The sequence below is a fragment of the Equus caballus genome, chromosome 31 (assembly GCF_041296265.1).
Source record: "Equus caballus isolate H_3958 breed thoroughbred chromosome 31, TB-T2T, whole genome shotgun sequence".
Lineage (NCBI taxonomy): Eukaryota > Metazoa > Chordata > Mammalia > Perissodactyla > Equidae > Equus > Equus caballus.
In genome coordinates this window covers 21,080,354-21,106,515 of record NC_091714.1, presented here as the reverse complement: position 1 = coordinate 21,106,515, position 26,162 = coordinate 21,080,354, and the positions used below count along the sequence as shown (strand labels likewise).

Here is a 26,162-nt window from a genome sequence, read left to right as displayed (position 1 = left end):
ATAGTGGCTGCCCATCTCTCTTCTGCTCCTGAATACACCTGCAGATGAGGTGCCCCTCTTTCCAGTCCTCAGAGGGAAGCAGGGGCTAAGACAGCCCTTTGCAGACCTCACTGATGTGTTCAGTCTCCTTTCTTCTCCAGAGTGATCTGTTCTGTCAAGTTAGCTCACGCGTCATGATGTCAGGCCAATGTCTTTGTTTCCCATCAGAAACTAGCAGAATATTTTGCAGATAAAAGTTGTTAAATAGATACTTTTTTACTTGATTGATTTCAACTTGCTGATAAAAATTATAAATCCTCAAGCTTCTGGTTTGCCTGAGGAGGTTATTCAAATTTCCCAATGTTTTCTTTTTTTTTCTGATTAAACATTATATATGTAAATTCTTGCTTAGAATATTCTCTAGTGACTTCTCATTCTAAAGGGCAATTTTTTCCCAACCCGTGTGCTAAGAATAGGTCCTGGCATGCTGAAACACTGCCCCTCATTCCAGCCCAACACCATTCGCATATGGCTCCAAGTAGCTCAAGGCCCCCGCCTGGTTGCCCCTGGCAAGAAGCATCGTCTTTGTTTACTCCAACTTGCTGTTCAAATGTTGTCGTTTTCCTTGTCCACCATGAGGTGAGGGGAGGAAAGTTGGAAAGCACTGCTCTATTGCTGGGGTCAGCAAACTTTTTCTGTAAAGGACCAGGTAGTAAATAATTAGGCATTGGGGGCCTGTGGTCTTTGTCTCAACCAAACTTTGCCAGTCTAGCCTGAAAGCAGCCACAGACAATACTGAACAAATGGACACGGCTGTGTGCCAACAACCCTGTGTGAAAAACAGGTGGCAGGATGCGGATCTGGCCCAACGCCCGTGTTTGCCTACCCTTGTCCACAGGATAGAGTCTACTCTCCTTTCTACAGCTGACCTCCCATGGTCCTGCCCCTGTCTACCTTTTCAGTTCCATCTCTTCTACTGGCTCAAACATCCCACACCCTAGGAGGCAGTCCCCATTGTCTCCAAGCAGAGTTGTGTGGCCTGAGTCTGTGCTCCCATAGCAACGTGTTCACACATCTTCCCAATTCAAAGTAATAATATATGGGAAGGTTGGTCTTCTTCATCAGAGGGTAAATCCTTTACGGTGGAGACTGTGTCACAGTTACGTCTGTATCCATGAGACGCAGCACAGTATCTGTCATATAGTTGGTTCTCCATGTTTATTGCATGAAGATTAAGAAGGAAAAAGATGGAAAGAAAGGAGGAAGGAAGAATTTTCTCTCTGGTTGAATATTTTAACTAAAGTTTCAATGTCTCCAAAGAGTTTGGGCATCAGGAGGTAAGTGTTGGTGATAAAGGAAGGTGAGTGAGGAGTGTAAAGAAAATGAGTAGATGGTAGATTCAGGGAGAAAGGAGGGCTGATGGTAGTAGGAAGTTGTCTGAATTCTACAAAGTCCATTGGCCTCCATTGAGCCTGCACTATGTATAAATTACTTGGTGTTATCCCAAATAGACAAGCATCATAAAAATATATGCATTAAGCAGTGAGATAAAAGGTTACTGTGGCAAAAAAACCCATTCAGCAATGCATTTGCGGTACCACTGGGGCTCTTGGGTTTATGACAAGCAAATGGACCAGAAATAAATGAATGAGAAACCGTAATAAGGAGCATTGCAAACTACAATTTAGTTAATAATATACCTCAATTATGAAGTATATCCATAAACTTTGTAAATTAATTTCTTTTTTTCTCTCTCTTCTCACTTTCTTATGAACTGTTTCCAGGCTTCTCTTGTGGTATAAGTAATCATATAATGGTACTTGCAGTGTAATTTCATTTTATCACAGCCAAGACCTGAAGTGAAAACTTCCCCATCTTAAAAAATGAAGTGTAAAATTTCATGAGTTAGTCTTAATTGTATCTCTCTGAGTCATGTTTCTCTAACTACTAAAACTTAACCCCAAATATTTTAGTGATGGGTAATATATAGTGAAATCTAGGAAACAGAATTCAGAAAATGCCAAAAAATTAGAGTAATATTCCTATCTTCATGTCATAATTTGTAAGTTATAAGTAGCTTATTTCCATATGCATCATTTTAATTTATCCTTAAGATCTGAATGTTATGGGAACCTAGACTGCAGATACTGAGGTTTTTGGTCTTTCAAAATTACCTTAAATGGCCTCCTTAGAGTCATTGAAGAGATAGGCAAAGCAGAAGTTTGGTATCTCCCTCCCAAACACCAAGTCCCTACCAGCATACAGCGCTATCATGTGCCTGGGAAAAATGTTTATTTTTTCTGTTGATTTTTTCAGTTTATGCTAAATGTTCTACGCACAGGGCTATGACTTAATACCAAACAAGATGTAATTGTGGACAAAGTCTTACTTGATAGAGAGTTGCTTTTGAAATTCATTTCCCGGGCTGGTATCACTGAACCAAGCCCTCAACACCTAGAAGGTAAAATCTACTATTATAAGAGGCCAATTATTCAAATAAAGAGGGTGGCTTAAGGATGAAATAAAATAGTTATACTTGCTCCTGTGCAGGAGTTATAATGTATTGAGATACGGTTGTTCAGTTGAGGCCAATAGGGGCAAGTCTGCTTTCTTTTGTAGAGCGTTTGTGGCCCGTCTTAAGGGAGTGGTTGTTTCTGATGTCAATTACAAGAGCAAGAGGAGGGTTCAGGTAAGAAATGAAGACCACGAAGGTAGGTTCCTGGTAGAGGGGAGAGAACACTATCTCTCTCTGAGTCTTGTTCTCTTTTTTCTAAACAGAAGAGTTTAGGTGTCTAGCTCCATGTTCCTGGGAGACTTGGAGAATATGCTGGTACCCACTGTGTTGATATGGACCGAGAAAGAGGGTGAGTTTGATACTGTGAGCCCCAGAAAGCAGGTGGTATCTGTTAAGTGGAAGAATCTACAGTCATGTTACTCTAGGAATGTATTTTTTTCCTTTTGTTATGGCTGAGACTTTGATAGAGTCTTATCCAAATGTTTTAGCCTTGCATCAGCTGTACCACTAGGTGCACAAGTCAGGCCTGGAGCTTCTGCTAGGTATGCTTCTGCTAGGTATTTGAAGGATTGGTGGTGTTCTCTGAGACCAGGGTGGAGGCAGCAGTGGGAAACAATGAGAGCTTTCTAAGGTAGGAAGGGCTTAGGGTACAGTTGACACTCCATGGTCCGGTGACCACCATCTGTGTAGAGATTCTTCTTCACATTCTAACCTTGGTTCATTATAAGAAAAGCCATGGCTGCTTAGGCCAGGTGGAGAACTTCCCAAATCATATAGTTCATGCCACAGGGTCCAGATAGGATGGAAGCAAATGGAATACCACACCCACACAGAGGTTGAAGCAACCTATTGGTTAGTAATACTGCTTCTAGTCATTTCCAACTTATGGTAATAATGCTCTGATAGCACTAATCATGCAATTTGAAAATACATGATAACAGTTTAAATTATACTTTTAATGAGATTAGTTTTTCTTCTCAGCTTTTAATGAGATTAGTTTTTCTTCTCAGCTTGACTTGAGTTCTCTAACATTTATTGCTATTCAAAAACATGCCAGTGGACAAAATTTTTTTAAAATCCTGAATGCATATTATGATGATGAAAGTAAAGCTGAACCAGTACACAAATACAAAAACTTTTCCCTAGCTGTCCTAAATCAGTTAACTTAGGGCATTTCTATGATTGCCAAAAGGGGAAAATACTTTTGGTTTTCCCTCATGCTTAACTACACTTTGTCACACCCACAATAAAACTTTTCCTCTCATGTTTCTCAAAAATTGGGAGACTAGTTAAATTATTCATAACCAGGTAGAGTACACATTAAGCTCAGCTTTTGCTAAAACGTTTTTTTCCTGCTGTCAGTTGTGTCCCCAGGATAGATTGGATTTATGCAGAGGCAACATTCGGGGGCATTTGAGTAATAAATCTTCCCTGAGTCCTCTGAGGAAGCAGTATTTTACTGGCCAAGTGAAACGCTTCTTTTATTTAACCATTAACATAATGGAAGCAAATGTTCTCAGCATCAGCATTTCCCTTGGCCTAATACATGTTTTAACGTTCTATAAACTTAAATGATTTTAATGGCCTTATGTTCAGGAAATAAACACATAAACAAGATGCAGAAGAAATTTTCCTTGAGTGTTTTGCTTTTTAATGCCTATTTGGGGAGAAAAAGAAGGACGATTTCTATATTTTGAGGAAAATATTCAAATCGCTCAAGTTCTCCCTGAAATGCATCGAGATATGTACTATTAATTATTAGGATCAACTAGCTAACGTTCATTTAATGTTTACTAAGAAACAAAGTTTGTATTAAATGTTTCAAATGTTTCAAAATGTTTTGAATCCGCATGTGATCTAGATGTTTTTATTGTTACTATCCCCATTTTACAGATGAAGAAATGGAGGCACAAAGAAGTTAAATAACCTGTTCAAGGCTCTACCACAATTAAGAGGTAGAGGGAGTGTTCAAACTTTGGCTTGCTCCAGAACCATCCTCTGAGCCATCAGGCTACGTTATATACCTTTTAATCAAGTAGGATTTCTTCCAGGGATGCAAGGATGGTTCAATATCCACAAATCAATCAACCCTATCATCTAGTTGAGTACCATGTGCCAGGTCCCTTCCATGCAATATTGCTAACACCTACCACAGTGGTGAAGGAGGTATGATTACCTTCCATTTTCTGGATGAGAAATGAGAGGCTCACCATGACCTATGAACTTGCCAGAGCTCCCATGGCTCCTAGGTAGTAGGTGTGGGATGCGAACTCTGATCTGCTGAGGTTATAAGCTTTGTTCTTTCTAAGCACACACTTTGACTCAGTTCAGTGCTACTAAGATGTTTAAAGTTTTCACTGTGCACTCTAAGATCTACTTTGGAAGGAGGATTAATTTAAGAGCTAAATCTAGAGCTTCCAAAGAAACTTTCCAAGGGGGTTTGCATATTCACAGAGGAAATGGCAAATTCACTTTAGGACTGGGTTCCCAGGGTTCTTGTTACTGGGGTTGTAACTCAGAGAGAAAGCCTGAGTTGGGGGTCAGCCTGACTGGTTTTCTAAGTAGGTGCCCTGGGAATTTAAAGGTGGGTGGTGAAGTGTTACAAAAAAACGAGAGCTAAGGCAACACAAAAGAGACTTCTGTACAGTGCCTAGAATCAGGATCTGGGGGCCCTGGAAGCCCTGTGACACTTTTGGGAAATTAGCTGCAAATGGATCAAAAACTGTAAATACAACTAGCCATAAATACAACTGGATAAAACTTTTCTAAGTAGGTTCAACTATATTGGCTTTAGGATGGGAAGTTAAAAACTCTGCTAGTGTGTTCCAATATTTTCGTTTACAGCTGCTATTCAAATAAAGTGTGTTGTGTTATTCTTGAAACACCCTAGAGTAGTCTTCTTCTTTCTAGAACAGCTAGGAAAGAGCTTTTAAACTACCTCACAGACACAGAGACTGTGTGAGTGAAGATCGGAGGTTGTTTTATAAACAGTTATTTTATTCAGGGGTTCATCATTTATTTAGAAATTTTAAAAGTGTTCATCTATAGACTGTTTTAAAGCACAACTATGAGAGATAAAAAGACAATTAGTTAAGATATTTAAAACATCTAGTAGTAATGCTAAGAACAGCAGGATAAAACCACAATTGGATAACTGAAGCTAAAAAGATAGCTGGAACCTCCTCTCCCAGTAGGAGACCTGTTTATAGTGACATTGGCCTGAGAACGGCAGAAAGGCGGCTGGGTGAATTGGAGCTGGCAGGATGTTAATAAGCCTCAGTAGAAGCAACCTTTCTCTTTACAGCAGTGACTCGCCTCTGGTTTTTGGAGTGGCAGAAATTCTCCAGCTGGCAGGGTGGGGCTAGCCTTAGGCAAATTGTGTAGCAGGCCAAGTTAATACCTCCACCATGTTCTTCTTTTCATATTTCCCCCTCCTTTGTCTAGGTGGGTCCTCCCAGACGTCCCTTTCTTTTAACAGTGAGCTATCTATTAAGGGGCTTTGCTCTGGGTCAACGGGATATAAGGGTGCTTCACCCCTGGAACCTGTTTAAAAGGAGGATTAGAGGTGGAGGCGAGAGTGAAGGGGAGTGGACCTCAAACAGGGCTGGTTGCAGTATTTTCTGTATTGCTGGTCATAATCCATTAGCAGGCAAGTATTGTTTTGTGAAGCTTTTACTTTAGTTATACATTGTATGTGTGTGTATGTGTGTGTGTGCATACTAAGCGACAGTGAAAACTCTATTTCAAATTGTAGGTCATGGTAAAGAACATTTGTGGTCCAACGGCCGGGTGTTAATTATCTGGATTTGTGAGACAGCACGTAATGGTTCAAACCCCAGCTATGCAACTAAGTAGTTTCACGACTTCAGGCAAATTATTTAGCTGACTTGTGACTTAACGTTCTAGTCTTAAATAGGTGTAATAACAAGGCCTTTTGCACAGGGCTGTTGAGGTCATTAAAATAAGTTAAGAAAAGCAAAGCACTTCAAACAGTGTCTGGCATAAAATAAGTGCTCAGTCAGTAACATTGGCTATTATGATTGTTGTTATAACTGTCATTACTGTCGCTTGGGTAGACTGACTGATTTACTGCCCACTGTCCTATGGGAGAGACCAAGATAACGTGTGTCCTCAGACCAGCATCACTCGTGCTGTCCACAAAGTGGCTGGGCTTCCCAGGGCTCAGGGACTGGCATACAGTCGGTGATGAATGCCTGATTGCACCTGCTTGTTCTCATTGGCCAGTTCCCTTTTGCTTCGTTTCTCTCTAGAGTGAGGAGGGGGATTTGCTCACTCATGCACACACGTATTATGCAACTCGTGTTCGCAGAGTCCTTCCTGATGTCAGGAGCTGTTCTGGGTGCTGATGATAGGCTAGTGAGCAAAATGGCTGAGGTTCCTGCCCTAAGAATTTCTCAGCGGCAGAAAGACAACAAACAAGTATGCGTTTAGTATGATGGATAGTGGTGAGTGTTGTAAAAATGAGGCAGGATACAGACTGCACTGGGGGCAGGGGCCATTGCAACGATGCTATTTAGCTGGGGGTGGGGGCAGTGAGGGCCTCTCTGATACACTGACGTTTGAGCAGAAACCTGAGAGGAGTAGGGGAAGGGCATGCCGATATCTGGGAGAAGAGCCTTCCCGGCAGAGGTCGCTCAGGCCCTAAGGCGGGAGGGCGTTTGGTGTGTTCCAGAAATATCAAAGAGGCCAGGATGGAGAGAGTACATTGGGTAAGGAACAGAGTACTGGAGACGAGGTCAGAGGGATCTGAGGAAGCTCAATCACAGAGGGCCTTGGAGGCTATGATAGAGATTTGGGGTTTTATTCTGAGTGAGATGAAAAGTCACTGGGGTATTTTGATTGGAGAAGTGACTCTTTTACAAAGCTCACTCCGGCTATTGTGAGAAGAGTACAGTGGGGCAGGGGTGAAAACAGGGGGACCTGATAGGAGGCAAAAATCCAAGAGAAAGATGATAGGGATTGAAATAAGGTGGTAGTTCTCACAGGAGGGAGAAGTGGTGGGACCCTGGATATCCACTGAGGAAAGAGCCAGCGGAATTTGCTGATGGATTGCATCTGGAGTTATGGAGTAAAGAGAGGGGTCATTCTCTCCCATTCTGAAGTCTTGCAAACTTGAATGTTGTCCCAACAGCCAGGTTTCTTGGTTTCAAGTGACAGAAACTCAATTCAAACTAGCTTAAGTTAAAAAAAAAAAAAGCATGAAACTAAACTGGAAAGAGCAGGAGTGGTACTGGTCTGAGGATGTTTGTTCTCATTCTCTCTCATCTATGTCTCTCTGTGGTCAGCTTCTTCCTCTCAGAATGATTTCTCCATGCACTGGGGACATGGCTGTGGGCATTTATGAGCTGGAATTCTTAGCCACTTGTTCCTGGAGAGGAAAGAAGTTTCTTGGTCCTGCCTGAGTCAAGAGGATCCTTGAAGGAGAGTTCTTCTGTTACCATAAAGGTAGGACCTAAAGGTCCAGGCCAGTTTCCGCCCACCATCTTCAGTCACAGGCTACCTGCGGTGCCCCAGCATAGAACACCTCTCTCCCCAGCCCCCTCCGTCTGTCCAAATAAGAGCAAGGGCCAGTTCAGAAGCTGCAGGCCTCCTGCCTGACACTGTGAAACTGGGGGGATTTCAGCTATTTGTACAGGCCAAGACTCTAAAGGGCGGGCAGCAGTAGGTACCAGCACTGGCAAGGATGTGGCAGGCAAAGAGTAAGGCCTGGCAACGTAAAGCAACCCCACTGAGATTGGGAAGGCCCTTTCTTCCTTTCAGAATCCTTTCAGTTTATTTTGATCCCCACAGTAGTCCCTGAAATTGAGTAAGGTAGGAAACTAGCTGCCACCCATTTTTCACCTTACTCCTCTCCCCTGCCCTCCCCCAACCATTTAGAGTGAAGGAAAAGGAGATTCACAAAGGTTAAGTCATCAATGAAGGCTTCGAAAAGCTATTAGGTGGCAGCTTCAGGTAGGGATTGCTCAGTCTTCTCAATGCTGCTCCTGATTGTATAGAAATCCATATTAGATTACCTCTGAGTTCTCCAAAGTAGAGGATTGAGGCCTCTGTGGCTTTTCTTAAGAGGCTTATCAGATTGTGCAGATGCTTTCTTTGGCAAGTAAGACAAAAGAAACCCCAAATACCGGGCAAAGAAGAAGAAATCAGGCAGCTCTCAGGCTGAGAAATGCAAGTTGCTGTCCAGAAGTATCATGGGAAACTATTAAACAATATTTTGGGGAAAAACATCAGCACCATATCCGATGAGAAGGCAGGCTACCCAAAGAGCAAAAGACTCTGTAAAACAAACAAAAACCACCCCAAAACAAAACAAAACAACAAATGAGAATGTATGGGAAGAGTGGCTGGTCATCCTCTGATCTAGGTAGCAGCCCCATACAGAGCCTGGTGCCCATGGCAACCACTTCAGAAGCTGAGGGCAATGATGTGAACTGGTGAGACAAGTTAGCCATGCAAACCAAATTTTTCATAACGAGAGTTTGTGAAAATTCTCATTCAATTTTGCTCGAGGCACTTTCTGAACTGACAGCGATGATAGACACAGCTTTCTACGCTTTGTTTTTCTGAAGTTTAGGCATAATATATGTATTTTTTTATACACCACATGCAATTAATCTCCCTGTTTCAAATGTCTGCACAGTCCAGACATTCTCATAAGAAAGGTCTGGTATTCATTAATGTGAACAATTCTTCTTGAGCCATCAATTTCATCTCGGCTCAGCATGCATTTCTTTACACACTCATACATTCACTCCATTCCTCTCTGCTTCCTTAACTTCGCTAAACATTTCCTGAGTGCCTTGTGTGTACAAGGCTCCAGGCTAGGTAGAACAGGGTCTTGTGAATGGTGTGTGAATCTCGTGGGTGGAGTAAATTCTGTGGTCAATGCTATTAATATGGTAAATCATCGAAACTGAATCTTTGCCATGAGCTTAAGTTTTAAATGAAATATATACTATTTTGTTAAGTAAGTACCTAGTCAGGCCACCCCTGCAGTCTTGCATTGTCCTTTTTGCAGTTTTCTTTTTTCTAGAAGTTCTCATTTTCTCTCCAATTGTGCGAACAATTAGCTTGGGGTAGAGATTTGTCCACTGCAGGCAATTCTAGACAGACTTTGGTCTGTATATTCTTTCACTGACTACTGACAAAGCCTGCCACTCAGGTGTAGACGGCTTCTGATGCAGGTTTTACAATTTCATATTTATTTCTTTGAACAATGTAATTGTTCCCGAGGATTCATTTTAGAAGAATGAATAACTACTTCGCTTATATCTTGTCTCTTTTGCTTTCCCAAGGCTCTCAGATTAGTTTCTTAATCTCATTGCTTATCCTTATAAGTCAAAAACAATGTCTATTGTTTGGAAGTTCTTAAAAAAAAGAAAGGGAGTGAAGAAAGTAGGGATTGTTTTGATCTTAGACATTATGGCTGAAAAAGTAGGAAAGAAAACTTAAATGATGTTATTCTACAGTTCTCTCCTAATTAGTATCCATGACCTGACTCATTGAGTCTTCTCTTTTGTTTCAACAGAGCAGTATTCTATGACTCTGACATCTACATTGACTTGGAAGAAGCCATATAATTTTTTTGACTCATTTGAATTAGTTCTGAAAAAAACAACATTGTGTTTTATTCTTTCCACAGTGTAACTGGCAAACGAGTAGGAGTTGAGATGGCATCTTTTATCATTATCCTCCCTATCTAACTAGATGCATACAACAAGCACTGAGATCTTACCTAATTTCAGAGGGTAAAAAAAAATCCACAAATTTCCTATTTAAGATAAAGGATTGTTTCTTCTTTTTTTGGAGGAAGATTAGCCCTGAGCTAACTAATGCCAGTCCTCCTCTTTTTTGCTGAGGAAGCCTGGACCTGAGCTAACATCCATGCCCATCTTCCTCTGCTTTATATGTGGGATGTCTACCACAGCATGGCGTGCCAAGTGGTGCCGTGTCCGCACCTGGGATCCGAACTGGTGATCCGCGGGCCACCGAGAAGAGGAACATGCCGAACTTAACTGCTGCACCACCGGGCTGGCCCCAAGGATTATTTCTTTTGCTTTAAAATACTCTCATTATTTTAACCTAGAAAGGAAATACATTGCTGACCACTTCATCAAAATGGTGTTTATCATTAGGATTATTGCTCATTTCACATTTGGAACATGAACAGGATCTGTGAAGTAACACAACATCCTTGACATTATTTATCGTTGCGATGGTCTGATTTTATGACTCTGTGGCCCCATTTGCCCATGTTGCAATCATACTGTGGAACAGGGCAGAAGTTGTCTTTCTGATGTATTGGCTCTCTTGACATGTTAAGCAACCCATCAATTTCAGTCTTGTTAGATATGCACGGAACTTTTATTGCACATTCAGTTCTGCTTAAAACTCCTTCTGCCATTGTTTCTTTCCTTCTCCCAATAACAATTTGTCTTGACCTCCTGTATAAATGCTGTTGTGTAGCCCTGCTCTAACTGTTAACTGTATGGAAAAGTGGTGTCCACTGAAAAGCCCTGGAATTTAAAAAGAAGTGAAAGTTAGAATGAGAGTCTAGGAAGATCTGTTCTCCAAGTCACTCAAGTAAAGTGCCTTCTGCAGAGGAGAACTGAAGTCAAATTAAGAACCTAGACAGAGCGGTCTTGCTTTTTACATCAGATGTAGGTTTGGGAACCACAGACCTGTATTTTATCTTTAACAACATGGGTGGGGTCTGAGCCACCTGGGCAGTGGCCCCTCCTCTAACAGGATGAGTGGCATCCAAGAGGCTGCTGAATGTGTTTCTCTTTTGCAGGTGGAAACACTAATATTTAGGGATTGCTTTGAAGGACACTGGAAAAACTTCTCTTCTGTTTCCCAGAGCTGTAGGCTCTCAAATGTACTTCAAGATTCACATTGAAGCCACAATATCTAAACCCCATGTGGAGTATCTGTCAGCAGTTGCCAGATGTAGCTATATTCCCTTTGCTGATTCTCTACTCTCGCCTGTGAATGTGTCAATCTTGCCAGGTTACATGGCACCATATTTCTCAGAAGCAATGAGGGACATGTTGGAGATCCCTTTGGATCTGGTTTGTTTGTCTTCTCTTTATGTCATATAATGTGGCACATTCCTCAAAAGATTTTAAAATAGAGGTTGGTTTAACTAGAGGAAATATTTATTTGAGGAATATGGTTATAGTGTGTGTTTTAGGTATACTCATGTGTCATATGCATAATGTTTTCCTGGGGAAAATATTTAACACGATTTTTTCTTATGTGTAGGAAATCAAATGAAGAGTTTGGGGATGCAGTGAGGGCTGAGATGAAACTTGATAAAAAGAGAGGGAAATATAATCATGGGTAAAAATCTAAATATATTAGCAAACAAAAAATTTACCTTCTCAGTAAAAAAAATACCATTTTCTTTGTCTTCTCTCTTCCATCCTTTCCCCAAATATTGGAGGCAAACATCTTTCAATATCTATTTTTAAAAGATTTTCCTCTGATGGTCTATTTTGAAAAATGTCAAAACTACAGAATATTTGCAAGAATAGTACAATCAACACCCATATGTCATTTACTTCGATTCACCAATTGATATTACGTTGTCACATTTGCTTTCTCTCTCTCTCTTTGATTATTTGATGACCCATTTTAACGTCAGCTGCAGATAATCATGGACCTTCAGTCCATATTTCAACATGTATCCTCTAAGAACAAGGACTTTCTCATACAAAACTGCAGTACAGTTATCAACTTGCTAAATTTAACATTGCTTTTACATTATTTAATTTATAGCTCACATTAACATTTCCATGCTAATCTCAATAACATCCTTTATCTTTTTTTTTTTTTAATCCAAGATCCAGTTAAGAATCATACATGGAACTTAGTTGTCATGATCAATATGAGGCATTAGAAACAAAACATGCCCTCCAGAAACACTTCTATCTAACAGTACTTTTTTATCTACAAAGGAGGCACTACCCTTCCAAATTCAGAAGGTTGCCTGCGTCGCTTGCTCTCTGTAAGCAGCTCCCCGGGCTGTGCTATTTGCTCGGTCTAGGCCTTTCTGGAGCTCTCCATCTCGACTTAATTGATTGTGGCATTCTAAAAAAGATAGGTATTTTGAGTTTTATTTTCATAGGACCATTCTTTCTCCCGAGATAAGGAAGGTAACACATAAATTTAGGCCAGTGGTTGGCAAATCTGTTCTGTGAGGACCAGATAGTAACTATTTTAGGCTTTGTGGGATTAAAGTGGTCTGTGTTCAACTACTCAACTCTGCAACTGAGGTTTCAAAGTACCACAGATGATCTGTAAGTGAATGGGCATGGTTGTTTTCCAATAAAACTTTATTTACAAATACAGGCATTGGCCAGGATTTCACCCAGGGACAATAGTTTTCTGACACTTCATCTAGGCTAACATGACAATAGGTGGTAATCATTAAGGAATTAGCCGTCTTGTGTAGCTTAATTTTACGTTAGCTGTAGCTTTCTGGAAAACAGTCCTTTTATAGGTAAAAAAAATTTCTTCTGGACCTTGGAGAATATGTAGCCTAACCTCAAGAGACAACAAACACCAGCTGAAGAAATTATTAAGCCTCCAGAAGTATTTTCCAATTGTGGATTATCACTGCGAGAGAGAAACTTAGTCTTCATAATGACAAAGTGTTCAAAGAACAAATAAAGTTAGAAAATTCTACTAGAAACCTCAGACCCACATTTCATAACAGCTATCTTGACCTGCTTCGGTGGACTTTAGGGACGGTAGTCCTAAAGTTATTGGTTATTGGGAAATACACTTTATCATGGTGGGTGGGGGTTTTAATGAGATCCTAATGACTCCAAAATATGGCCTCATATTCTGTCTACACTGGGGGCTGGTCTGGCTGGCCTCCTGAGCTGCTTTATTTCCACTTGCTCAAATACACATTGGCATAAGCTGTGCAAAGACTGGACGGCCGGGCCATCAGGCCCAGAGACTTCTGGCGCTCTCATAAGCTGAATGCCAACTTGCTCCCCTCGTCCTTCTGTCCTAAACTTGTGAGTTGAGTTGTGTGTCCTGCTAAATAGAACAACAGTACCAAGCCATTTCAAGTGTAATTTTTACAATTGAAATTTAACATTTGTATAGAAAAAAATGCACAAACTGTAAGTTGTACTACTTCAGGGAAGTTTTAGCAAGTAAATACGCTCACGTAACCGCTACTCAGACCAACACACAAAGCATCACAGACACCCAGGCGCCTCCCTGTTCATCCCTCCCAGTGTCCTCCCCACCAAGGAAAACCACTCTTCTGCTTTTTATTTTTATTTATTTTTATTTTATATTTATTTATTTTGAGAAAGATTAGCCCTAAGCTAACATCTGCTGCCAATCCTCCTCTTTTTGCTGAGGAAGACTGGCCCTGAGCTCACATCTGTGCCCATCTTCCTCTACTTTATATGTGGGACGCCTACAGTCCTACCTACCTACGCATGGCTTGCCAAGCGGTGCCATGTCCGGACCTGGGATCTGAATCAGGGAACCCTGGGCCACCGAAGCGGACCGTGTGCACTTAACCGCTGCCCTGCCGGCCGGCCCCTGCTTTTTATTTCATAGATTAGTTTTGCCTGCTTTTGATGTTATATAACTAGAATTATACAGTGTGTACTCTTTGGTGTCTGACTTCTTTTGCTTGACACTATGTTGGTGAGATTCAAACATTGTTTCTATGCCAGTAATTTATTCATTATCATTGCCGTAGAATATTCCATTATATGAATATTTCGCATTTTATTTATGTGTTCTGCTCTTGATGGAAATGAAGTTGTTTCAAGAAGTTGGCTGATACAACTAACTAAGAGTGCTGCTATGAACGTGCTTGTTCGTGTCTCTTTGATATTTTGGAACACATAGTACAGGAAAGTGGAATTGCTGAGTTGTGGGTTTTATACATATAAATTCAGCTTTAATAGCCACTACCAGTTTTCCAAAGTAATCACACCAATTTACACCCCCATCACCTGTATGGGAGTTTTAGTTCTAGCCCTTTTGATATTAGGTTGTCTATTCTTTCTGCTTGACCTCGAGGGGTTCTTACATATTTCAGACGCACGCCTTTTTAGAGTGTACGTATTGCAAATACCTTCTTCCACTCTATGCCATTTCACCCTCTTAATTGCATGTTTTGGTGAACAGAAGACCTTGATTTCAGTAATTTTCAATTTATCAATCTTTTCCCTTACAGTTAGTGCTTTTTGTGCTCTGTTCAAGAAAACTTGGCTTGCCTATAAGTAAGGACGATGTTCTTCTGGGTCTATTTTCTAGAAATTTTATCACTTTAGCTTTCACCTGTCACTCTTCAAGCCACCTGGAAATGATATTTTTGTGTGATATGAGGTAGAGGTCAAGATTCCAATTTTATAATATGAATACCCAACTGACCCTGGACTTTTTATCAAAAGGACCATTTTGTTCCCACTGCACTGCACTGTCAACTTTATCATAAATAAGTTACCATAGATGGGTCTTTGTACTGTTAAGTCAGTTAAATTTTTGTGAAATAAATAATATACTACTGATGCCATATGAGCTGGAATTTTTTTTGCTGGAAGGTTTTAAATTAAGGACTTTTTGTGTATATGACATATATATAATATATATAATATATATTTCTTGTGTCAATTTTGATATTTATGTTTTTCAAGGAATTTTATCAAAATTTCCAAATGTAGTACCATAATATTAATAGGATGATCTCATATTTTTTAATGTGCATAAGATTTGTAATTATCTACTACTTTTATTACTAGTATTTATGATTTGTTTTTACTTTCTTATTTTTTTCCTTAGCCTATCTTACTAGTGTTTACTCATTTTATTATTCTTTTCAAAGACTAACTCCAGTTTAATTTTTTTCAATTATGCACTTATTTCTATTTCAGTTCTAATCTTATCTTTATTATTTTCTTCCACTTTCTTCAGATTTAATTTACCATTCTTTTCCTAACTGATTGAGATGGATATTTGTATAATTTTCAGATTTTCTTCTTTTCTAATATGTGCATTCAAGAATATAAATTTTCTTCTAAGTATAGCTGCATTGTATGAACTATGTTATGTCATATTTTTCATTACCATTCAGTTAAAATATTATCTAATAGCCACTCTTGCCCCTGCAGCCCCAAAATAAGCAAATACCCTGGGGAAAAATGTGGTGCAGAATGTCAAGTTCATTTCTGTGAGGTTATCTTTTCTTGACAATCTTGACCTCTCAGGTCATGAATGCTTTTTTACCTTTGAACTTCTGGCTGCCAAAAGCTTAAACCATCAGTTTCTGCTCAGCCTGAAAGCTGTACTACTTATGCGCCAGCAAATACCTAGAAGGGAAAGTTGTGGAGAATATCAGGCAACTCCAATGCCTTCCTTCTTTCGAGCATCTTTAACTCTCATGTTCTGGCTGCCTTAGTTGCTTTCCCATTTCTTCCAAAGAGCTATTTTTTAAATGTTTTATTCAGTTTTTATGGATCTCCTCAGTGGGAAAGCTGGTCTGAATCAGATATTTTGTCATACCAAAGGCACAATTTGCCAAAGCAAATAGCTTTGGAGATGGAGAAAACCTTAGAGATTAAGGTTTCAGGACTGGTCAAGTGCTACAAATTACCTAATGGCAGAGCCGGCACGAGAGTCTGTAATTCTTGATTCCTTGTAAAGTACAAAGAACATGGGGATGTGGCTCTGGGGTCACAGATAGGCACACGTGGCAGGTGGAATGACTTATTCCTCTCCACAGCCTCAGGTTTAGGGGCAACCATTTTCTGATCCTGTAAGATCTCCCAAATTCCCCAACTATGGGAATCATAATTTTGAAAACGAGAAAAAAACAGACCTTCCAGCCATACCCCCAAACTGCCAATCTCTGTTGACAGCTGAGATTTTATTAAGCACAGTTCCTGCATTTACCACGTACTAGGAGTTACGCCAGGACTGTGGTTGCAAAGATGGAAAGCACGAGTTTTTCCACAAGCAGCTCACAGAGGAAGAGAGAGACAAACAAACAATAAGGAAATGACTTTTATGGGATGTAGGCAAGGTGCAATGCAGCACTGCGGAGGAGCAAAGAAATCCCTGGGGAATCAGGAGAGGCTTCTCTAAGGAGAGTTGAAGAAACTTTCTAGGCTCAAGATGGAGCTGCTCCTGCCCATGGTGCCACGTCAGCGATCGGAAACTTAGATAACTTTCGTGTCCCGGTGGATTCTCTGCTCGACTAGAAACAGTGTATCCTGTCGGCCATCCCCAAACGTCTAGCCAACTTTGGCTGTGGTTACTTCTTTGTTTCTATTTCTTTATCCTAGAAAAGTTGTCTGCCTTCTGCCCCATTTTGCCGTTCTCTGGATCCTTGGGAATGAAGACTGCCTGCTTCATGAAGTGCTAAATAGAACTGTTTGTATCACCTAAATTTTCTCTTTAATGATTTTTACCTTTTCTAACATATACACTCATGTATATGTTAAGCGTCCTGAACTGCACCCTCTACACACACACGGATACGCAGATCACCCACATTTTCAATGAACTATGCATCCAATTTTGTACGCTTTCATTTTCCTTTGTTCCAAATTATTCTCTTCTCTATAACCCAGGCTGGCAATCTGCTTTTGACCTCTTGATTTCTGTCTTGCCTCAGCTCCGCATTCACCCCTCAGATCTGCTGCTAGATCCTGGCTGCCTATTCCAGCTCCCTCATCAAACATGCGTCACAGTTTGTCTCCACAGAACGGCCTCTCAGCCTGCAGAAGCACCAGGAATCAGCCAGTGGTGTCCACAGGGCTCTGGATTTGCCTTCAAATCTTGGAAATAAATTAAACACATTTGCCTCTCCCGGCGAGTCTCAATCCTGAAATGTTAGTAAGCACCTGAAGTCCTTCCTACTCCCCCCGTTTTCATCTTTTCCTCCGAATCCTACAATATTTTTTGTGTTCCCAGGAAAAATGGTGAGTAGCAAAAGAATAAATGAATCTACCCCTTCTGTTGTAAAGAAATAACCAAGGCTTAGAGGCTTCTCCTTTCCTCTGCTCTGCCTCCATCCTCACCCCCCACTACCACTGGCAGAGCCAGGGGATTTTTCCTTCCCTGCTGCACAATTACAAGAGCAAATGGTATATAAAGTGAATTCTGGAAAAACTCTAAGTGTGATATTTATTATGGGTTGCATCATGGGTTCCTATTTCTTTCTGCTACGATACTTCTTGGAAATATAATGGAAACTAGAACAAAAATATCATTAAAAGTATATATAAACACTTTTTCTCTTCATTTATTAAATGCATACTTTTTCCAGGAAACTACTAAGGACTAGGAATTTAAGTATGAATAAGAAAAATCACCTCAATTCAAAGAAACCAGATAAATACACAGAGAATTAAAATAAATGGTGAGAATTATAGGATTACAAAGGACAGAATAGTTAATTTGGGTATTTTGAAAAAAGAATAACAAGAATTGTTCAGTGTTTGAACTATCTTGGAGGTATGATAGAAATTGCATAAAATTTCAAGCATGTAATTTGTAAAATGAGGTCTACCTGCCATTTCCTTAAACTCCACAAATTTATATAATTTTTTAAAAAGAGCAAAAACCTTAAGACTGAAGTGTTCCTGAGGATGGATTGAAAAGAGATTTTAAGGATGGAAGTAAATTCAAGTAAACAGCCAAAGCACCAGGACTCGCATCCGTTATACTAAAGAGGTTTGTTTACTGCCCTCTGTGGCAGGATGCTAAGTATGGACCAGAGAGATGTATTGTGTAGGACTCCGGCCAAGGAGTTAGGTGGCATTCTAGTCTCAGCTCTACCACAAATGTGCTTCCTGACCTTGGCTAAATATCTTAACTTCCCTTTCTTTTCGGAATTACTCTGTTCCACTGACATTTGGATTATTTTCTTCTTTATGGATGGCCATTGCCATGGGCCTATCTTCAATGCGCTGTCATTTCAAAGGACAAATACACGATGTTTTTGCTCAGATTTGCATACCAAGTTCAAGAGGCTTTAAGTCCAAATTTACAAAATGATTATAGTTCCACTAATCAGGATAAGTAGTGCAATTAGAATCGATTCCAAAACTCCATGATGAAACCTGTGGAAACATCCACGTTATTAAGAGATAAATTTGGATGTTTCTTCTTTTAATAGAGACAGTCTTGAAAATGAACGAAATGTTAGACAAAAGGGAAAAAGAGCAGATAAGCATTGAATAGAGCAAAGAAGATGTGTATATATGAAAATCAAATGGAATATACAGAGGCCAGCTCTAGTTTACACAAGAGCCAGATGGAGCAGAGGAACGTGTTGAGCTGCAATGCTGACCACTCTGGGTGTCCTGGAGCTAAAGTGACCCATCAGAGTTGTCCCATGTTGAGCCAAAATGTCCTTGAGATACAAATATCCTTAGACTATAAAGGTAAATTACAACAGGCTATATTGGCTATTTTGGCTCCATGCAAACATTTTCACGGCAAATATTCTTGGTGGTTTCCTCACCACGCACCTTCCCACGATCGTTTTTGGCCCTCTGCATGTGGCCAATCCCTCCTCATTCCAAGGCTTATCTACAGTTAGAGTGACATATTAACTTTATGAACAGTAAACCCAGTGTCTTGTGAGTCTAGAGAACTGCTTGGGCTACAAAACTTGCCTGTGCCTGCATGTAGAGGACTACCCCAGCGCCATGTTGAAGAGTTCCCTATGGTCCTTGCTCCATCCACGCAGCAGCCTTCCTCACCCCGACATAGCCCGCGGCTGGCAAGGCAGGAAACGATCTCAACTCTTTCTTTAGCCGGAGCTATATTTAGGACCTCTAGCCATATTTCCACATCTGTACAGCCCTAGATCTAGGCCCAGAGCCATTCTGTCTGTCTGTCTAGCTGCCTACCTATCATTTTCCCTGAAATATTTGCATTAAAATTGATGGCAAAGCTTAGTTGTCCATTCAAGACTGCAAGTTACCTCAGAGCATGCCTTCTTTCTTTAGAAGGGGCCCAGAATCACCCACAGTCATATAATTTTGGAGACAATCTTCACTTAATAGGTGTGGGGAAGCTGGGATACGGGTGAAGTAATTCAAATGCAAATGTCTTAGACTGTATCATTAAACATTTGTTATGTCACATAAAGGCCTCTCAGAGAGAGGAGGGGGACTGTGAAAGACAGAGTGAGATTGAGGTGGCCCTTCCTTCCACTGGAAGCCTTCAGGAGTGGGGCAGGGACCAAGAGCAGGCGTCAAGGGTACCCCGAGAGTTGTGGGAGGTGTGGGTTTTAAGCTGTAGTTAATCTGCATGAGGTGAGAACACAGACTGAATGATGACAGTAGGAGAAGTCAGGAGCCTGAGCACCAGGGATGGGAAAAGACAGCTGGCAGAGGGGGGTGCATGGTCACAATGACAGACTGATTCCCAGAGCCTGGAGCTCTTGCAGTCTTGTAGGTGGGCCCTTCTGGGGAGCAGACGGACAGATTTGCTCACTTTACTTCATACTCATTTTTCTCTGCTGTGATTTGCTCTAACAAGTTGGAGAGATGGATTTAAGGGGCCCTCTACATGTAGAGTAAGCATGACTCTAAGAAAGCTCTAGCACTGCATCCTTCAGAGAATAAATAATAACGACTGATCCCCCGCATTTTATAGGTGAGGAGATAAGGCTTAGAGCGGTTAAACAGGTGGCCCTGAATCTGACTTCTCACAACAGACGAATTCTGTTCTGCTTCATTCCAAACCGCTGACTTTGAACCACTCTGCTCAAAAATTGTTCAATAAATGTTGCACAAAGAAAACATATTCTCAAAGTTGCTGTTAAAGAAGTTCAAGGCTCCTCATCCCTGTTTTCATAGGGCAAGCAGATAAAGACAGAACAGAGGAATAGTATCTGTTAGATAGCTCCCAATAAAACTTCCACTTGTCCTCTATTACTACTCGTAGTTAATGCTGTTAAGAGGATCATTAATTAAAAACAATACCTTTTGTCTATGTGGTGTTTGCAACTTACAAAATGTTTTCATAGACATTCTCTCTTCTTTCATTTGATTATGTTTCAGTTCTATGCAATTTATCATTTCAGCCCTAATTTCATGATTCCAAATATTGAGTAAAACGTTGGGAGAGGGAGGAAATGGGAAAATCTGTTCATCAGCCATGGCTGCTGGAGACACACTATCCATGTGATTGATTGATTTTTCCCATTCTATCAGGATGTTGTGTTATAAGCCTCAATCTAACCTTTGAAAAAAGAAAAAAAAAGTTGAAAATATATGCAATATTTTTCATCTGGCAGGTTTCCTAGATATTTCAAATATATTTTATTTACCAGCATCGAAAGTTAAAGTAGGCTGTCATGCAGTGCCATTTCATTCAATCACTTCTTTTTTTTCATCTATTCCTACCTGCCTCTTGAAAAATTCATTTATCTGTCTTTCCAGATTCATACCACTATAAATAAACATACACACATACACACCTAGCATCAAAATATGTAAAATAAAGTTTGGGTTAGTGACATTCTATATAATTTGTTGACAAATGCTCACAGAGAAATCATGAACTCTGAATTATTAAAACTAAGGTCTCTGACATAGTAGTTGATTAATAGGAATAAAATTCGTTTTATCATTATGACAATCAAATACATTGATTATATTTGGTTATCAGAATTGCAAAGTTAAGGGGCTGGAAATCAGATAAAGGACAGTCCCCCAGTTTTCAACAAGATGACTCTTAATCCCTCTGCTCCCACCAATTAGAGCTTCTCAGAACTTGTTTCTCTCGTATCTCAGATGATCCTGACTTTGGACTAGGTTCTTCGATTAAGTATCTTTCACCCTTCTTTGCATAGTGTGTGTTTGTTATGCTATAAAAGCATGTGGTTAGAAATTTTTTAAGAGATCTCTGTATCTCAACAGTGAATCCCTGTCCCGATTAATTCTTGACACATACAAAGGCCCTGAATTTTCACAGCAATCGCAAAGTCCTTGGTGAATCATCCTTCCATTTTTGAATGAAGGATCTACTCATCCCAGGTGTTACCCTCACGGGTGAGTTCCTGGCCACCATGATGGCCTCCGCTAGAGTCACTGGGAGTTGGTCACACTATGCAGTCCTCTGTAGTTATCCTCACAGAGCTCTTCTTGGAGGAAAAGAAGACACAAGTGGCACCTGAACACAAGAGTGGCATCTGATGCTCCTGCAATAAGATACTATTTCAGGAAAGGCTCACATCGGAAAGATGGCCCAAATAGTCACTATCCAATCGCTGAAGTTTACCAGTGCCAATTCTTTGCCCAGATCACATCACATCACATCACATCACATCAATCACCTTTGGAGCTGTAACGCTCTTCCAGGTTGTAGGTGAGTTCAACCACTCACTGTATCTAACTGCAACCTCAGAGCTAGCATCTTATTCTTAGCAGTGAAGTTGGATGTTCCCTCCCAAAGATCTCCACCCTCATTGTTTGTAGGTTGATGTGGGGTCTTGCTTGTACCCCAACCTCCCAATGTCAGGCACTAAAAGGCCATTGATACTATAACCTAAGACTTTCAGGGAGCAGCAACAGCACAAAGACTATCCCAACCGAAGCCAGATACTTAGCAGTCTCTGAAGGACAGACATCTAGCAAACTCTGTACACAGTATTCTGAAGAGCGGACACTGGGGAGGGGAGACTTCTTGAAAGGAATCCAGCCAACAGAGGATAGAAAGCTTTGATTTAGGCTGTAAGGCCCTGTCCCAGAAGTCTTTCTGGTAATTCATATTATCTGAAGGCATGGATATTTGAGAAAGTAAGTCTGACCGTCTATTCTAGCAAACAAGTAAAAGAGTTTTCTTGAGGTATGGAAATTCTTGGTCTGGGAAACAGCAAGCCAAGTTTCTATTCCTGTCTTTTTTTCTCTTTAGATACTGCAATCATTACAGTTAATCAGACTATAGTTTCAAGTTATTAAAATATTGAAGATCAAGACTTTTGATGGTAAGGAGATTACATTTTGAATGGAAAAATGGGAAAATATAAAACAGAAAGCACAAATTGTATACCATGCAGGGATCTTAGAAATAACCCGCAGAGCAAATAATGGTTTATAGAGATGCTTTGAAGGATTCCAAAGATTTTTTTTTTAATTAAAAGTTAAGAACTCTTGGAGCTGGCCCAGTGACATAGTGGTTAAGTTTGCACTCTCTGCTTTGGCGGCCTGGGGTTCATGGGTTCAGATCCCAGGCGTGGACCTACACACAACTCATCAAGCCATCATGTGGCAGCGTTCCACATATAAAATAGAGGAAGACTGGCACAGATGTTAGCTCAGGGACAATCTTTCTCATCAAGGAAAAAAAAAGTTAAGAAGTCTCTATTGACAAAGATTACAAAGCAAATGTTATTACTTTGCCAACAATTCTTAAAAATTCAGAAGTCTGAGTTGACGTAGTGTCTTTGCCAAAGGGAAAAGAATTCCTAATTTTAAAGAATTTTACATATACCTGAGTTTACTAATTATTTCACTAGCCAATTAAAAAAAACCTAGCAATTAGAAAGATATTATAAAATTAATGTAAGAGACTATAAGATAGGAAAAGGAAGGGAAAAATGGGATGATTTTTTAAATTCACATGATTACTTATAAAGGATATATTTTCTACTATCAGTAGAACATGAAATCTACTTTTTCTTTTGCTTATTGCAGAAGCTCAGTTTTAAAAAACCTGCCACTTTGTTTTCTTTTTTATACATTTTCACATGCTTGTGTTAAGTGAAACCTGCCTCTCTTTAATTGTTTATGGCCTTGATCATTTCAATAGCACTAATTCTATGTTATAGCATCAACAGTTTTTATAATACCGAATACATACTCAGAAATGAGTAGGCAAAAACAATCCAGCAGAAATGAGCAATTTGAGATTTATTGTCTATCTCCTCTCTGATGCAGGTGAATATGCTTTTGTTCTGACTTTTTTCCCTGGGATATCTCTAAGAGTTTCCCCTATATAATCCTGGCTTTAGCAAATTCTTTTCCACCCACTGTCTGTTGCTAAATTAGGGGGTGAAATATAGGTGGTGAAATCAGACAGACCTGGGTTCCCATTCCAGCTGTGCCGCCAAGAGTCAGTCTAGACGAGTCACTTAATGCGCAGAGACCCAGCATCCTCATCTGTAAGAGGGGTTAACAATGCCTGGTTGGTACGAGTGTGGTGGAATTGAGTTGATGTTCTCCATGCGTCCAGCTTTAGTGTCTCCCACAGAGTTGGTGCTCAATAAATGGTAGATTGTGGCAGTACAAGTGGAAACAGGCTGGTTCCCAGACAAATTTAGCTAGTTTAGTCTTTCTCAACAGTCTTTTCTTGGCGTGGTCTCTCTTTTTAAATGAACGCTATTGTACGAGGAGGAGTACAAACTTGGTCAATAAACAAATGAATAAATGAAAATCCTCTGGCTATTGCATTACCCGGAGTTCTCAGCAGCCCTTTCCCAAATTCTTTGTCTCCAGCTCTCTCTACTCCTCTACCCACCTTCTCTGTTTGGACAAAGAACAAGCATATATTCTTGTATGAATCACCTATTACTAAACTACTTATGCATAGTTCATATGAGCACACGAAGTGTCTTTCTTAAGACCTTAACTGTTTAAAAATAGCTATTATGACCTTCAATGATTCCTTGATCATATTAGGATCTTTTAGCACTAAAAAATTTATGTAAAATACCCAGGAGAACATAATACAGGATAGAAACTCAAGTGAAGTTGAGTTAAAATCCCTTCTCAATACCCCCACCTTACTCTACTATGGTAGTTATTACTCTCTAATATATATTTTTGGCTCATACATCCTCCAATAAACTGTGACTAGTCGTAGGGCAGAGTCTTTGCATTAAAGAACCCAGCACACAGCCTAGCCCATAATAGGCGTTCAATGCGAATTTGTTGAATGAACAGAATGGTTTGCCAATGTTTTAAATACTAGTTCTTCATTAATCCCACTAAGAAAAATTTTACAATAAATAGAATTCAATTTTACAATAAATAAAATCACTTCTGCCTCGTATCAGATTTTTAAAAATCTAAGAGTTGGAATACTTGGCTGTTTAAATTAAACTGATGAATCCCACTCATATAAAAAGGTGAAATGAGACATTCATTCTAAGCCTAAAATGCTCCACTGAAACAAAGTAAAGGAGTGGTCATCTGACAATGTTGAGCCTGAAAGAAGGCTTGTTTATTGTTGTTTTAGTCAAGTTCAAAGCACCAGAACAAAGACTCCCTGTGCTCCTTCTGCAGAGGTCACCATCCTTAGAAGAGAGCATTTCCACCGAGCTCCTCTCCCTGATGCTGGGGAGGGAAGATGGGCGAGTCACAGTTCCCAACTGTGGAGTCAAGAGAACTTAGGTGGAAAGTGAACGAGTGACCTGAAGTAAACCAGGCAGAGTTAGGAGACCTTGGCAAGGAAGGACCTCTGCCTGCTCAGCCAGTCAATGGTTCTCGACAGGTAGCATCCCTGTCCAGGAAATCAAATTTTGTAACATGGGAGCCAATTATTAACTGGCAACCGTGCCTACTGCCAAATAAATTATCAGACAGGTTGTTCTTGGGGGCCCCTTCCCTACTTATAAGGTCACGCAACATATTAAAATATATTTAAATAGGGCCAGCCCCATGGCTGAGTGGTTAAGTGTGCACGCTCCACTTTGGTGGCCCAGGGTTTCGCCAGTTAGAATCCTGGGCGCGGACATGGCACCTCTCATCAAGCCGCGCTGAGGCGGCGTCCCACATGCTACAACTAGAGGGACCCCCCCCCCCCAACTAAAATTACACAACTATGTACTAGCGGGCTTTGGGGAGAAGAAGGAAAAATAAAATCTCTAAAAAAATGTATTTAAATAAAACTTGTTTTAGAATGAATTTAAGTAGTGTACATAGAGGCTATTTCTATAACTGTCAGATGGCTAATTGTAATAATACTGTACAGATTTGTTTCCTTGCCTACAATAAGTTTTGTTCAATGACAATTCCTGATGAACCAATTTAATAATCACTTCCTAACTGTGTGGGAATCATTCTTTGTAATGAAGACAATGTTTTCTATCTTTCTCTTGATTTTATTTATTTCAAATACAATATTGTCACAACAGAAAAGAAGGCTATCCAATTTACCTTTGTGGTAAGTCTACAGGGGTTTTCAAAAGGCTGTGATGTGTGTTTTGTGGGTGACCTAAAGTACCAATTGTTGGAAAGTAGACAAGTGATTAATCATTTCAAGGGAAGAAGGAGTGAAATTGCGAAATGTCTTAGATGAGAGCCGTGAGGAAGTATCTTCCCTCTCACTTTATAAAGTAAGTTGTATCAAAATCTTTGTTTCCTGCCAAGCAAGAAATCTTATATCAAATATAAGACTAATTTTTTAAATGTTCACACAGGAAGGCAGTAACATGACATTTGTGAATGTTTATGCCAAGAAAGGCAGTGTATTCTTCCAACAAACAATTATTAAGCATCTGCTGTGTGCCAAGCATTTTAGTCCCTGTGAACACATAACCTTGTGGGAAGTATGCAAATATTGACAATGAACTACAATGTTGGCAAAAAAGAGGTACACACAAGAAACAACGGAATCACAGAGACATTAACGTGTTTGCCCAAAG

General features: G+C 40.1%; 1 long non-coding RNA gene across 1 annotated transcript; it reads left to right on the top strand.

Moving 5' to 3' along the window:
• The first annotated feature begins 2,335 nt into the window (after positions 1–2,335).
• Positions 2,336–7,954, top strand: LOC138921657 (uncharacterized). The gene is made up of 3 exons (XR_011434405.1): positions 2,336–2,843; positions 4,388–4,449; positions 7,801–7,954. It is a non-coding gene; the product is annotated as an uncharacterized lncRNA (long non-coding RNA).
• Positions 7,955–26,162: the final 18,208 nt, after the last annotated feature.